Source organism: Pygocentrus nattereri, chromosome 15 (genome assembly GCF_015220715.1).
Source record: "Pygocentrus nattereri isolate fPygNat1 chromosome 15, fPygNat1.pri, whole genome shotgun sequence".
Taxonomy (NCBI): Eukaryota; Metazoa; Chordata; class Actinopteri; order Characiformes; family Serrasalmidae; genus Pygocentrus; species Pygocentrus nattereri.
The window spans coordinates 18,201,512-18,218,257 of record NC_051225.1 but is presented as its reverse complement, the minus strand read 5'-3'; the positions used below and the strand labels follow the sequence as shown (position 1 = coordinate 18,218,257).

The following is a 16,746-nucleotide window of genomic DNA, read 5'->3' as shown; positions in this document are numbered from 1 at the left end:
CAGACGGGGGGAGAGAGAGAGAGAGAGAGAGAGAGAGACAGACAGACGGGGGGAGACAGACAGACGGGGGGAGAGAGACAGACGGGGGGAGAGAGAGAGACGGGGAGAGAGAGAGAGAGAGACAGACGGGGAGAGAGAGAAAGAGACAGACGGGGAGAGAGAGAGAGAGACAGACGGGGAGAGAGAGAGAGACAGACAGACGGGGAGAGAGAGAGAGAGAGACAGACAGACGGGGAGAGAGAGAGAGAGAGAGAGACAGACGGGGAGAGAGAGAGAGAGAGAGAGAGAGACAGACGGGGGGAGAGAGAGAGACGGGGAGAGAGAGAGAGAGAGACAGACGGGGAGAGAGAGAGAGAGAGACAGACGGGGAGAGAGAGAGAGAGAGAGAGAGAGACAGACGGGGAGAGAGAGAGAGAGAGAGACAGACGGGGAGAGAGAGAGAGCCAGACGGGGGGAGAGAGAGTGAGAGAGAGAGAGAGAGAGAGAGAGAGAGAGAGACAGACAGACGGGGAGAGAGAGAGAGAGACAGACGGGAAGAGAGAGAGAGAGACAGACGGGAAGAGAGAGACAGACGGGAAGAGAGAGAGAGAGACAGAAGGGAAGACAGAGAGAGAGAGAGAGACAGACGGGGAGAGAGAGAGAGAGACAGACGGGGAGAGAGAGAGAGAGAGAGAGAGAGAGAGAGAGAGAGAGAGACAGACGGGAAGAGAGAGAGAGAGACAGACAGACAGACGGAGAGAGAGAGAGAGAGAGAGACAGACAGACAGACGGGGAGAGAGAGAGAGAGAGAGAGAGAGAGAGAGAGAGAGAGAGACAGACGGGGAGAGAGAGACAGAAGGGAAGAGAGAGAGAGACAGACGGGGAGAGAGAGAGAGAGAGAGAGACAGACAGACAGACAGACGGGGAGAGAGAGAGAGAGAGACAGACAGACAGACGGGGAGAGAGAGAGAGAGAGACAGACGGGGAGAGAGAGAGAGAGAGAGAGAGAGAGAGAGAGAGACACAGACGGGAAGAGAGAGAGAGAGACAGACGGGAAGAGAGAGAGAGAGACAGACGGGAAGAGAGAGAGAGAGACAAAAGGGAAGAGAGAGAGAGAGAGAGACAGACAGACAGACGGGGAGAGAGAGAGAGAGAGAGAGAGACAGACAGACAGACGGGGAGAGAGAGAGAGAGAGAGAGAGAGAGACAGACGGGGGGAGAGAGAGAGAGAGAGAGAGAGAGAGAGAGAGAGAGAGAGAGACAGATGGGGAGAGAGAGAGAGAGAGAGAGAGAGAGAGAGAGAGAGAGAGAGAGAGAGAGACAGGCAGAGACAGACCCAGATAGAGAGAGAGAGAGAGAGAGAGAGAGAGAGAGAGAGAGAGAGAGAGAGAGAGAGAGAGAGAGAGACAGGCAGAGACAGACCCAGAGAGAGAGAGAGAGAGAGAGAGAGAGAGGCAGAGACAGACCCAGAGAGAGAGAGGGGCAGAGAGAGAGAGAGAGAGAGAGAGAGAGAGAGAGACAGGCAGAGACAGACCCAGATAGAGAGAGAGAGAGAGAGACAGGCAGAGACAGACCCAGAGAGAGAGAGAGGCAGAGACAGACCCAGAGAGAGAGAGAGAGAGAGAGAGAGGCAGAGACAGACCCAGAGAGAGAGAGAGAGAGAGACAGGCAGACACAGATAGAGACAGGCAGACACAGACACAGATAGAGAGAGACAGACAGACACAGATAGAGACAGACACCGATAGACACACAGAGAGCGAGTGCGAGAGAGAGAGAGAGAGAGAGAGACAGACAGACAGACAGACAGACAGAGAGACAGGCAGAGACAGAGAGAAAGAGACTGTCTGTCTCTCTCTGTCTGTCTCCCTCTTTCTCTGTCTGTCTCTCTCTCTTTCTCTCCCTGTCTGTCTCTCTCTGTATGTCTCTCTTTATTTATTTATTTCAATATTTAAAATGACGCCAGGCATGAAATTGGAGCACTCCAACACAGTCTGCTCTGGGCTTGACTACACTGATTAATCAATGCTGCTGAAGCGTTTGCGTGTGTGAATGTGGGTGTGGGAGGGTGGATGAATTTGTCAGGTGGGGGGTGTTTTGCTGAGAGCTGTTTTTTCTTCTCCCATTTCTCTTCGAGGTAGACCTCAGTTTGCAGCAGGTGTAATAAAACAGCTTTCATTTTTACTAAGTGGACCTGTTTATAAGGGTTCAAGCAGTAGCTTCAGAGCAAGAGAGGTGAAACCATGGGACAAGGCAAATACTATAAACATCTTGTTCCCTGTCATTTTCTTTTTGTCTCTCTCCTTAACAAAAGTTCTTGTTTCAACTAATCTGTCAGATAATGTTTTTCCCATTCCCTGAAGGTGGGGAAGACTTGTCCTTGAAGAGAAAATATTAAGAATATAATTTCTTAAAAACACTGTACTTTCTTTGTTTCCACCAGGGTAAATATGGTATGACTGATCAAATGATTGGCAGGTACATTGAAAAAAAGAATTTATGAGCACAATAAGGCCTTGTAGAGTATAAACAGCCCCTGCTAAGTGTTGGGAGAAAAAAGGGTTGTGTTATACCTGTGATGGTTGTCATGGAGGTGTGCCCCGAAGAAAAGAAAACAATAAATTCTTGTGCACTGTTTGAACTCACTGTTGTGCAATATTTACAAAATCAGACATGAAATAAGGTGTTACAGACCTGACTCAACTTATAAAGGCTTTCTCTTAATGGCCTCTCCTACTAATGTGAGTGCAACGTATATTCAGTTTATAATTTCGGGATTCCATTACCTTTGTGTATTCAATGTGATTTCATAGCCCTTGTTTGTTAGCTGTTGCCCTTGTAGTGAGCTTGAGTTAGGATTATGTGTACAGTGTCACCACCTCCATGCTACCATTAGAGTGGAAAGCATGTTGCTTGTGTCCTGTGTTTTTCTTAGATGGCAAGGATAGTTTCCATGACATTTTGTTTGTTTATTTGGGGATTTGCGTAGTGCGAGAGAGCTTGGTCTCTTTTGTAAATGTCTTTTACTTATAGACAGGGACTTTAGGTGTTTTGAGTGGCTGCACTGATGCAGAATGATGAGTTTTTAACTGTAGTGTACAGAGGGACACTCTGTTTTAGAGTGTATCAACATGGCTTGTATATGTGGTGACACCCAGTCACAAGCCAGTATGCGGTAGAGTTTAAACAGATGTACATGCTCTTGTAAGAATTATATTTTTATTGAACAGCCTAATGCTCCCCATTGTTGGTGGCTGTGCATACAAAAAAATTGATGCAACTGAATTGCCAGCTTTAACTGCGTTTTTATACACATAATACATTGGCCATAATGCAGTGCTCAGGTATATAAATGAAGTAATAAAAGTGATGGTTACAAAAAAATTAAACCTCAAACACAATGAAGATTGTGAGCAGTCTGCTTGCTAGAGTAACATCTACATTTACTCTCTTACTCCCAAGCTTTTTTGGACCTGAAACAGTACACTGCTGCATTTAAAACTGCATTGATAGTTGTCACTTTGTAGGGACAAATGGACTACTCTAGCTCTGGGGTCAAATTGGCCCAGCCCTTTGTTGTTCTTGTCTCAGTCTTGTCTCTTAGCTGGTTCCGTCACAAGGCAGTGACCCACTTTAATTCATTTTAGTTCAGATGAGAGTTCAAGTAAGACCTTATGCACTTATTATTTATGCTCTGTGTAGTGTAAGCCAGCAATTAAGCCTTTTTAATATTCTGTGTAGAAAATCTTTCACTGACTACCTATCAAGGTATTAAAAGTTTATTGCTAAAAGTAAACAATGCAATTGGTTGTGGACACCACCACTTTGGTATGAGCAAAGTGAGGCAGCAGAGTTTAACCCTCTAGAATCTCTAGCATGGTTAGGAACAAAAAACAGAAGTAATTAGTGAAAAGAGCTCGGCACCCTCCGGCTGCAAAATGTGGAATGTGATGTGATGTTGTTGATCTGGCTAGGCTGTTGATGGATGAGACAGTTGACCCCATTGCTCTCTGAAGCCAAGTGCCAGATTAAGAGAGAGGATTAAAGGCCTGCGTTTCTTCTTTCCACTGTATTGAAAGTGACCGTATGAGCCACATTTAAGTGTTTTGATGTTTTTTTCATATTTGTCTTTTTTGTTGGCTTTGTGAGTGTGCGCCCTCTATAGGTGATGGGTGCCACCCTATAATCTGGCGAATGAGATGCGTGACTGGGAGGAAGGCAGAGCGGCAATACCGTCATTGACCTCAGTTGGTACTTAGTAGGCGTACCCCATTTCTGCTTGTTGTAAGGCTGCTGCCATTGGGGCCTGTTAGCCAAAACAACCTCGCTCTACCCTGGGCTTGCCTGAACAGTTGTTAATGTGATATTTACAGACTTCATGCTATCATTTGCATATTTCATTTTGTATTTCTATTCATTTATAATAAATTTCCGGTGACATTCTGCATCAGACACACTTTGGATTTCTTGGAAACCAACTGTGAGTCTGACACTGAATCTGTCTCCTGTGTGGTAAAGACAATTGTATACTGGAAACAAGGGGTACAAACTGTTTTTTTACCATTACAGTGACAAATCAAAAGAGAAAGAATTTGGATCACATTTTGGAGTCCCCATGCCAGCTGTTTCTTACTCTCTCTTTTGCTCTCTGTGTGATTCTCTGTCATACTTCTTTCGTTCTCGCTCTGTCCCTCTTTTTCCTCATATACTTGATGATTAAGGTGGAGAAATATTTATCACTTGCTGGGTGTTCTCACTGACCTTGGAAATAAAAGCTGTTTTAAACTAGAAATTTACAGGTGTGTTTACAGTGGCAGGAAATGGGTTTTAGGTGATTAAAAGATGGATAGCATACATACACATCTCAGACACAGAGACATGCGTACAGACCAAAGTCCTATCTGGGACCTCTCAGTCTCAAACAGGGGATTGAGCACAGCTAACACTTAGATAAAGTTGCATAGACCTAATTATCTCCTCTTCAGACAATGCTGCTATCCATAAAGCTTTAAAGAAGGCAAATCAAGAAAAAAACCTGATTGTTCTTGCTGTAACAGACAGCAATATTTTGTACCAGATGTTGAAAAGGGTCTGCTTTTTGACCAGCTGCTTGTAATGCCACACAAATCTACAACCTTTTAATTATGACACTGTATTTATTAAGGATGTCAGTCAAGTTTGTGATCCTAGTCATTTAATACAGAGTATCTGCCAATACATGGCCTTAATCCAGTGTTTGTGTTTTTGATGGATAATACTGCTGCACAGTCCACTCTTAAAGCATGTTAACTACAGAGGTGAAACCGGTCAAATCTAGCTGGCAAATGCTTTAAAATGCCAAGGTAAAATAATTAAAACTTTAGCATATGTATGATGTGACAGACTGACGTTTTTTTTTTTTTTTCACTTTGCACCTAAATATGCAAAGTACTCCTTTTTGGGGTAAACTAGCCTTAAGAATAAATCACAATTGGATTAGGAATAAAATATCCAATACCAGTATGTTAAATTATGCTAGTCTTTCAGATTACATTTAGGAGGGACTAAAAAGTCTTAACAGATAATATTGCTTGTTATAATTTTCTATTTAGATTTTAAAATTTTTATTTATGACACACCAAAAGTTAAACTTTACTGACTGATACATTATATCACTTACTAAACTTGATTAAGCAACAGAAACTTTAAATTTAATTTAAAATTTAAATTTAAATACTGTATTGTAGGCCTGGGTTGGAGTTACCCAGAATGAGTTTTTCAACGAATAGAGACGGGGCCCATAAGTAAGATGAGTCTTTAGCTGTGGCTTAAACATGGAGTTATACATTCCCTGTTTGAGTGGAGTGACCGGCTATCTGTTCTCTTGTGACCAAGTGTGAGTGATCTCAAAAGATCATATTTAAGTATTAGTGCATTCCCAAGCAACAAAAGTGAAAGAAAGAAAAGTGGTTTATGTGAGTTACAGCCCTGATTTAAATGCAAGTAAACCGAGGAAGCTGTGAGGTAATGGAGAGTGGAAAAAACGCTGTCTTTCCAGGCTAGCTGTTTTTAGCAACTGGCTAACTTGAAGCAGCGCTCCGTCACCCGCACACGTGGCGAATTAATGATCCTGTACATCAAACATGACACAAAAGCACCGCTTTAGTTTAAATATATATATATATATATATATATATATATATATATATATATATATATATATATATATATATATATACTGTTCAAAAAAATAAAGGGAACACTTAAACAACACAATATAACTCCAAGTAAATCAAACTTCTGTGAAATCAAACTGTCCACTTAGGAAGCAACACTGATTGACAATCAATTTCTGTTGTGCAAATGGAATAAACAGGTGGAAATTATTGGCAATTAGCAAGACACACTCAATAAAAGAGTGGTTCTGCAGGTGGGGACCACAGACCACTTCTCAGTACCTATGCTTTCTGGCTGATGTTTTCGTCACTTTTGAATGTTGGTGGTGCTTTCACACTCATGGTAGCGTGAGACGGACTCTACAAACCACACAAGTGGCTCGGGTAGTGCAGCTCATCCAGGATGGCACATCAGTGTGAGCTGTGGCAAGAAGGTTTGCTGTGTCTGTCAGTGCAGTGTCCAGAGGCTGGAGGCGCTACCAGGAGACAGGCCAGTACACTAGGAGACGTGGAGGAGGCCGTAGGAGGGCAACAACCCAGCAGCAGGACCGCTACCTCCGCCTTTGTGCAAGGAGGAACAGGAGGATGACCTCCAGCAGGCCACAAATGTGCATGTGTCTGCACAAATGGTTAAAAACCAATTCCATGAGGATGGTATGAGGGCCCGATGTCCACAGATGGGGGTTGTGCTCACAGCCCAACACCGTGCAGGATGCTCGGCATTTGCCAGAGAACATCAGGATTGGCAAATTCGCCACTGGCGCCCTGTGCTCTTCACAGATGAAAGCAGGTTCACACTGAGCACATGTGACAGACGTGACAGAGTCTGGAGACAACATGGAGAGCGATCTGCTGCCTGCAACATCCTTCAGCATGACCGGTTTGGCAGTGGGTCAGTAATGGTGTGGGGTAGCATTTCTTTGGAGGGCCGCACAGCCCTCCATGTGCTCGCCAGAGGTAGCCTGACTGCCATTAGATGAGATGAGATCCTCAGTCCCCTTGTGAGACCATATGATGGTGCGGTTGGCCCTGGGTTCCTCCTAATGCAGGACAATGCTAGACCTTATGTGGCTAGAGTGTGTCAGCAGTTCCTGCAAGATGAAGGCATTGAAGCTATGGACTGGCCCGCCCGTTCCCCAGACCTGAATCTGATTGAGCACATCGGGGACATCATGTCTCGCTCCATCCACCAACGGCACGTTGCACCACAGACTGTCCAGGAGTTGGTGGATGCTTTAGTCCAGGTCTGGGAGGAGATCCCTCAGGAGACCATCTGCCACCTCATCAGGAGCATGCCTAGGCGTTGTAGGGAGGTCATACAGGCACATGGAGGCCACACACAATACTGAGCCTCATTTTGACTTGTTTTAAGGACATTACATCAAAGTTGGATCAGCCTGTAGTGTGATTTTTGTGTGATTTTGTTGTCAGCACATTCAACTTTGTACAGAACAAAGTATTCAATGAGAATATTTCATTCATTCAGATCTAGGATGTGTTATTTGAGTGTTTGAGTATGTATACATACATACATGCATACATACATACATACATACATACATACATACAAACATACATATTTTTGGCTGGAAGAAGCCAAAGTCTGTTGCCTCCTTGATGCTACACCCACGCCCCTCCACCTGCATGGAGAACGTCGCAGCAGAACCATGCGCTGAGCCAGGCTACTAGCTATCCAACCGCTGAAACATGGCAGTGGCGGGCAAATGTAAAACCAAGCGAAAATATGAAGATGAACACACAACCTTCTTACCAGAGTGAGAGGATTTGTTTTTTTTTTTTATTGAGCGGAAAGGAAAGCTGTTCTGTTTGATATGTCAAACGTCGTTATCCAATTTTAAAGCTTCCAATCTTCAGCGCCACTTTACCTCACTGCACACCAACGTGGTGGACAAGCTGCACCACTTGTACAGACTGAATCTTGATCTCCAGGGGAAATTAAAGATGCTACCTGATCTAGTGCAGTCAGTATTTGCATTTGTTAACAAACTCATGCTGTTTAAAACTCATCTTAAAAAGGGAGAACTAACACATTTCCAGTCTGTGTCAAATGCATGTGCCCAAGCAGCTAAGGTCCTAAAAGGGAGAACTGCACACTGTGCAACACTTCTTGAAAGTCTGCAACAGAACTTTGAGGACAGATTCCATGATCTACATCTGAAAAGGCCACAAATTACATTCTTTGTTAACCCTTTTTCTGCTGATTCAGACTGTTTGAAACCCCCATTGGTGACAGATGAAGCTACATCTCAAATGGAGATGATTGAACTTTTTGAAGATGACAAACTCAGGTCTGTTCTGAGAGAGGGAACCCTGGAATTTTGGAAAATCGTGCCTGTGGAGAAGTATCCCAATGTAAAACAAGCTGCACTGAAGCTCCTGTCAATGTTCAGCTCAACCCATGTTTGTGAATCAGTATTTTCCACCCTGAAACATGTGAAATCAAAGCATCACTCTGTTTTTACTGATACACATGTGGAAGAACTGCTTTGAGTAGCAACAACTGAATACAAGCCAGATTTGAAACCTATTGTGGAAAACAAAAAATGCCAGAACTCCCACTAAACTCATCTACATGACAGGTAGGAAAATGGGTTTAAAAATGTATATATATTATATATATTTATTATAAATGTTTGTGTAAATATAGCCTGTGGCTCCTAGTAGTAATGAGCATTTTTTTCTGGCTCTTGGTATCTGAAAGGTTGGCCATTCCTGGAATAGAGAAACCCAGTCGTCTGCTAGCTGGTGTCTGAATACTGTGATATGCTCTGACGTGGCTGTGTTAGGATTGATGGCAGTAAGGCGGCGTGATCCATCACTGACCTACCAAGCCAGCTAATGTTTGCTGTTTGTACTAAGTTGACGTTGTTGAGAAACTAAACAGTTTACCACTGTTGTTGGCCACTTGTTTAGCATTTGTAACGGGATAGCCGAGCACTCGTCACCAGATGGCTAAAACAATCTTTTCTTTTTTAAATTATGACTATTACAAAAACTGCAGCTGTGCTTTTCCAGCTGACATTAAGGAATCGCATGAAGTGTTCCGACCATAAAGGATAGTTTAAAACAGCAATTAACCACCCAGGAGCAAAAATCAGCCTTTAAACTTAAAAGAAATAATGATTTGACATTTATCGCAATATGTATCGATATTGAACAATATGAATGTTTATCGTGATTTTTTTTTTGCCGTATCGCCCAGCTCTACAAAGACTCTATCATCCTTTGATACTGTGCTTAATTAAACTTAATTAAACCAATGTTTAAATGGTGTCCAAATACGGAGGGCCACTGTAAATCATTTGTTGCATAAGTAAAACTGATAAAAGAGAGGACAAAATCCCTCTCTCTTGCAAGTGTACAGACACATTTTTTGGTCTTAGCTTTGCTCTGCCTAAATTGTGTTTTAAAGGTCAGTTGTTTATTGTTTACTGTTCCACCTTGAATGGTGCTGCAGTTACATTCTGGTGCTTCAGGCACATTTAAGGTGGAGCATGAACACATTTCATCAAGAGATGACGAATGAGATTTTAGACATTTTTTAATAAAATACTCTAACAGTTTCACACTTTTAAATTGCACATGAACAGCTGATGAAGTCACAGTAAAACTTGAATTCTAGATTGTGGTTTACGAGAACTTTTAACAAGACTGAAAGATGCTAAACTTGCAGTAAATGTGAAATATATACCTGATGTGCTTCTCTATCCATGTGTCTTTTAATAGAGTAAAGAAAAAGCAGTCCATGTCCATGATTTCCATGCTTTTTTTCTATGTTGTCGGCGGATCTATGAACAAGCACCCAAAGAGAGTTTAGTCGTCTTTTACTAGTTGACTGTCCAGTATATACATCCGTCCCATGAGCACCCAAATGCATCATTAGCTACATTTTTTTTACATTTACATTTTATGGCATTTTGACAGATGCTCTTATCCAGAGCGACTTAGTTTAATCATTTTACAAAGGTAGGTGAAGGTGGTGTTAGGAGTCTTGCCCAAAGACTCTTATTGGTATAGTGTAGGGTGCTTACCCAGGTGGGGGATTGAACCCCAGTCTACAGCATAGAAGGCAGAGGTGTTACACTAAGCAACCATAAATTTATTCAATATTTTTGATATTTGTTCACCCTGCTGTCGCCAAGGCTGTGACAGAGAAGGAACAGTTTACAATTTGCATCACAAGCAGCAACCATCAGGGTCCAAAAGGAGATGACTGCCAATTTGACCTTTTGGCATTGGCATAGTAAGGAAACAAGAACAATTTTTGAATCTTGTGTTTGGATAGACAGCCTGGTGAACTTACTCATTCTATTGTAATTGCTTACTTTCCTGTATTTTACTCTCAGAGTGAACCAGAATGCTTCATTTTCATGTTAAAATCACAAAAATGTTTTCTTAGGGAGCCAAGCCTCCAGATCCCAGCAGGGAATTGGTTTCTGAACTTGTGGTGTTTTTCAGCAGTTCAGTGTTTGCATGTCTACAATCAGATGCGCACAGAGACTGTGAATAAAATGTATTGTTTTTTGACTACATGTACGTAGCACTACTTTCCAAGTAATGCATGCATTGTTACATACTCTGCATGTAGCAGCTTGTTTTCTCATATTAATGTAGTTTCTGCTAGAAGCGTCTTAACAGGTTTTGCCACATGCACATACTGTGCCTGCAACTGATTTTCTCTCTTTCTTTTCTTTCTTTCCTTCTTTCGTTCTTTCCTTTTTTCAGTCTTTCCTTCTTCATGTCTTTGTTTTTCTGCTGGCAACTGCAGTAGGGTTGTTATCCTTAGCAGATTTAAGGGTTTGCTTTCAGTGACTTTAGCATGTCATTTGTTGTTTAGCATGTCATGTTGTTTTTGTTCTCTAGTAGTAAAAAAAGGTTCATCCACCATGGCTATTGAAATTCCTGTTCTCCTTTTTAAGATGGAGGGGGCACAGGAGATGAAGAATGAAAGAGAAGTGCAACTGAGAGAGTAAGCATCTTTTTTTCCAAAGGCAGAGATAAATTCCTGGCTTGCTGGCAAAACAAAATGGACTTCTTTCATACATTTGTCAAAGCAGTTAGAGTCTGTCTTCATCCACCCAGCAAAAGCTGGAGGTAGGCAGGACGTTTTGAAGGCTGAGTTAAGTGTGATCTGTGAATGAGAAACAGCTGCTTTTAAAATAGCTGCTTAAATCTACACCCATCTCTTCCTGCCTTCTCAGGCACCCCCCACCCCCCAAGTGTTCTGAGCAGCTGCTCAAAGATATCTTCAGAAATACTCTGAGCAGCTGCTCAAATGCATTCTCAAAAGTACACCAAAAGGCTAGCTTACTTCCCTATTTAGGAGCCACAGAAGAAGAGGAGAAAGTGAATTTTTTGGGGGGCTCAATTATGCCATGACTCTCAAGGTGTGAGGAATGCAACTGTGGGAGGGGTGATTGTCACCTTAAATGCCAGGCAAGCATGTGTTCTAGTGCTGTGACCTAGAGTACAGGGTCATATAGGCGGTCATTAAGACTCAACCTTGCCCCCCCCCCTTTTTTTTCCTCTCCCTCTGTGTTCTGCTCTCTAGCTGTGAGGAGGAGGGACGAGGCACTTTGCTTATTTGCTCACATAACAAGAATGACATGCCTCCTGTATTTTTTTGTTAGTGGAGAGGAGGAGAGAGAGTTGCAACTTTTTTTTTTTTTTTTTTTTTAATTAACCAGAGCCAGTGAAATTAACTGAAACAGAACTGTCCTTTGGAAAACAAACAATGGCTCCTCCTCCTGAACTTCAAGTTTTTTTTTCCCCAAAAAATAGAATACGAAAAGATGTAGTGGACATAATTCATGATCTACCCTCTATAAGACAGCAAGAGCTTACCAGACCTTTAGGTAAAATCATCCTATTTATAATGAGCATTATTTATTACCTTTTTTCTGTTTTGTGTGTGTGCACATTTGTGTATATGTACTTTGGGTATCAGGCTCTTTAGAAAGGCAGGTAAAGTCATTGCAATCCATTAATACTGAACAATGATAAGTTATGTTGTTTTGGCTATGCAACTCAGTTTAGAAATTAAAGAATGGTAAAGAGGATAAAGGGCAGAATGTTTTTTTCCTGGATAGAACTGTATTGGTGAATGAAGCTCAACCTCTATTAACATATCCTTTAAATGAAAAAGTTAACATAAGGTTTTAAAAAAATGTCCTGTCTAGTGCATGGTTGCAAATGATGACTGCCTAAGATCTAGAACATATAGACATCAGACATTTTGCATTTTTCCTGGTGAAATGAAGCATTTTCATTTTAAAACATTTTGTCCAGTAGTCTTTTATATTCTTTAATTATCAATATTCTTATACACCGAACATGTTGTTTGCAACATTTGAACAAAAGACTACAGTTAATTCAACAACAACCTGTGCTGCTCAACTAGCAGTTCTTCATTTGTTAGCATTTATAGACAAGGATTTCAGGAGTCTTGCCCAAGGACCCTTATTGGTATAGTGTAGGGTGCTTGCCCTGGTCGGGGATTGAACCCCAGTCTACAGCATAGAAGGCAAAGGTGTTAACCACTACACTAACCAACTACCTGTAAAGTAGCTTTTTTTTAATCAATGCTGAATCTAATAATGTCATTACACCTAGTAGACAAAATTTGACAGAACTTCATCTTTAAGGCCCAATGTATAAATTTACTGAAAGCATTTTTAAATTAAAAACATTACGGTTTTATTTTTAAGCGCATGAAATATGACACAACTGCAATGTTGACAGGGGTGCCTAAACCTTTACATACAACTGTGTGAATTTACTACCACTATACAGTGTACAAAAATATATATATATATATATATATATATATATATATATATATATATATATATATATATATATATATATATATATATATATATATATATATATTGTGTGTGTGTGTGTGTGTGTGTGTGTGTGTAATTTAAATTTCTTTAAAAAGGTTTCTTTTTACCTCTCTGTTTTGCCCTTTTAATGAAATGACTCTAAATGCTGTTTTGTCTTACGCACAGCATTAGATGAAATATGCCTTATCCTACTAATGATTTATTTCATTCCTAATATGTAAAGTTTAGGAAATCAACCGTAATTGTGCATTTAAATACGTAAAAGATTGTTCTTTTCAGGCAGAAAATCAAAAGTTTTCTTGTGGTGCCAACACTTGCATTCAACAGTGCAAGCAATATGTTTATAACAATAATGCTCAAATCTAACATTGTATAGGGAAACTCAGTCATTAAATGACCAAAGTCATGACCGTTTTGCTTGTAGTATACATCTTGGTGCCTTTGAAAGGCTAGTCTGTGCATTTTCCAGTTTGAGGTATAGTGAGGGACTTTTGTTCATAGCAAGCAAATTTTTCAAGATGGAAATCTTGCTTAAATTGGGCTTAAATTGAATCTTATGATTTTAGGTAGTTTTCTAGTTGCAAATGATTTTTATTATTTATTATGAAATGCTAATAATATCTTTCTTTATCTATCTATGATCTCATTTTTCTCCCAACTCATCACACATCAATCCCCCACCCCCTCTTGGCTGGATTTATGGCATATTACTCATCAATCAAAAGTCATCACATTAGAGGTTGCCTAGCTCCATGTTTAAAAACAAAGCAAACTTTTAGCCAGGTGCTATGAATGTGTCTACAAACAAAACACCTTGTGTTTGAAAGATTTGTTAAATGGACAGTACCTGCAAAAAAAGGTATATTAAGATACATACACACTTTACTTGCTCTGTTTACTTACAAAGCTACAGAAACGTCACTGCAAACTCATATCTGACAATGATGGTTTAGGAACATGGAGAGAAAGATGAGTAGACTAGAGTAGTAAACATTTTAGGCTGTTACTTCCTCCTGTTTTGGTCTGGAGAGATACAGTTTAATTTGAGTGAGTGATCTGCTGCGGAACTGTACTACACAAACTGTATGGATGGACACACAGTCGACTGGATAAAGTAAAACGTATCACTACCTCTTTTTATTGAAATAAATGACATTTAAATGCACACACACAATGAACAACCACCAACCATTTACTTGACTTATTTTCGTTGAAAGTTGTATATTTAAATCATTATAACTTGCAAAAAATACAGTAGGCTACAGTCACAAACATTTGTAACATCAAATGACTAGATGATGAACTGTTGAATTTTCCTATACTCAGCTTCACTTGTTATTTTGTTGTTTATGGTAGCCAAACTTGGACAAGTATTTCATTGAAGATACAGTATGCTCCCGTGCAAAAAAAAAAAACAATAAGTAAATAAAAAATGCCCAAAATGTGTTTTACTGATCATTGTGTCCTGTTCCAAATTTAAACCCTATTGAGAATTTTTGATCTTGCATTTAAATTAGCTTGGTGTTGGTTTTTAACCGTTTATACCCATCACTGCTAATTTAGAGCAAAATTGACTCTTCTTTCTGTAAAAGGTTGTCTGCACGTTTACGCACAAGATGTAAACATGGAAAGAAATAAAAGGGAAAGTTTGTCATAAGTTTAATGGTTTGTTATTAAGACCATTTAAAAGCTTAATGTTTTGCTATTTTAGACTTAGCCTTTTTTTTCCACTCGAGTGTATGTTTGCAGCACATGTTGATATAGATGTTGAGTCCATCCCTAGACTCCAGTTTACATCTCTACTCTACTCTGTCCACCCACTGTCTGCTCAAACCAACTGTGCGCTATTTTGAAAGCAATTTGGCTACATTCTGCTGCAAACTTTTCAATGAAGCATGCATGCAGGCAGCTGCAGTAATCTGTGTGCATGTTTTAGCTGGGCTGTAGGGAAGGATAGTTAGATCAACTAGAATAGATAGACTGTAGAACAGAGGAATGGGTGAGAGAGGGAGACTGGATATGTGAAAAGAAGTGAAAAGAAATGTTATGGGAGTTGGTATTGAAGGGGCCATTGAGTTTGCAAAAAGACTCCAACATGTGATGCCACAGAGACTGTCAGAAATTCATAAAGCATAGAGGTAGTCTCAAATATGCATTTACGAAGAAGAGTAGGGTTTGTTGAGGCATTCATGATGAGGGATTCTGATATGCCTACTGTTGTCAGCTTTCTCAGGCTCTTGGATTATGCTCTGCAATAAAGGTTTCCTGCAATTCAATTTACAGTTAGTTTCATTTCAGCCTTTAATTCTGGCCTCTCTGGCAGATTCCTGTATTGCTGTGTCTGAGCTTGACTTTCAAATTAACTTAATTCACTGTTTCTATGACCCCAGTGTAAAACACACACACAGTGAGTCCAGCTGTCCAAACTTTGAAGACCATGATCGATTTTTAAACACTGCAGCTAAGCTGTAGGGAAGGATACTTAAGTACTGAGTAACTTACAGAACTGCACTGGAACTTCTCAGTAAATCCAGCATCTGCCAGCACAGAAGCTAAAGTTTAAAATTAAAGGCTAAAGCTCCAAAGTCAGGTATGTGACTAATCACAGAGCAGTGTAGATGCTGTCAACAAAACATAATGAGATTAAACACAAAAAAGAAATGAATAATTTAATATGAATGGCTAAAGTGTAACAGAAAAAGCAGGATTGCTTTAGAGATTCAAAATGGGATTCCTTGTCTCCATGTCCTCTGGTGCCAAGACAGCTGTTTTGTGGGTGACCTGAACGTTGACTGAACTGATGTCCTATGGGAAATGGACTCCAAAAAAACTGATGTTTATTAGCATGAAACACTGCAGAGTAAAAACCTGTAGTTGAAGAAATTCACTGGCTTACTAGTCAACGAGAGCACACAGGGCAATAAAAATGACTCCCAGAAATCCACAGTCCTCCTCATATTTATCATCAAAATGTAGACAGCCTCACTGTTAATACTAAACTTGAAGTGCATTAACTTTTCATCTTGTTTTCTGAGTAATTTTGTAATTAAACATCATTTTTGCATTCATTGACTTTGGACCCTCTAATGTTACTATAGCTAGCCGAAGGCCTACAGTCCTAGAATCACCACAGGTTTATGTGTTAATGTTAATAATATGCAGACAGCTTACATGCATGTGTATAAGGTTTGTCCACAGTAGTCTCTTGTTTCTTTCCTGAACCCTGCTTGCATGTTTGGCAGTTCATTTTGTATATAAGGCTTCACTTGGAGTGTGCACATCAGTGGTATGTGATCTGTTGCACAATCAGCCCCAGGCCAAATCCTGGCAGTTAAAATCTCTTGTAGTGTATGAATGGAATCTATTTGGTTTTGGTGAACTCCATCTGGTGATGTCCCAATTAACAAATTTCATTTTGGTTACTTGAAAAATGTGTTAAGTGGAAAAAGTCATTACAGAAGCTGAATAGCCATTCTCCTGCTACAGTCCTTTCCAAAACTGTGTTTTCCTACTGTATTTCCCTGCTTTTCATCTCTGACCTTGGCATTCCAGTCATCACTCATCAGCAGTTTGTCGTATTTGCAGGTCTTGTCAATTTCATCCCGGGTTTGATCATGAAACGTTTTGATTTCTTGATCACGCGTGTCTGTGACAGCTTAAACCCAGATGACTATAATGTTGAATTATTGTCCATGAAATCAGATATAATCGATAGTTCACAGTATTGTATCCAATAACAGCCT

At 40.5% G+C, this 16,746-nt stretch overlaps 1 protein-coding gene across 2 annotated transcripts in view; it reads left to right on the top strand.

Annotated features, from left to right (window-relative positions):
• Positions 1-16,746, top strand: part of sipa1l2 (signal-induced proliferation-associated 1 like 2) — a 78,049-nt gene that overhangs the window by 7,395 nt on the left and 53,908 nt on the right. The window contains exon 2 of one of the 2 annotated variants that reach the window (XM_017683042.2): positions 11,075-11,124. The exons of the other annotated variant lie outside the window; for it this stretch is intronic. The gene's annotated coding sequence lies outside the window, so the exon portion shown is untranslated. The remainder of the gene's footprint in view (positions 1-11,074; positions 11,125-16,746) is intronic. 2 annotated transcript variants of the gene reach the window in all.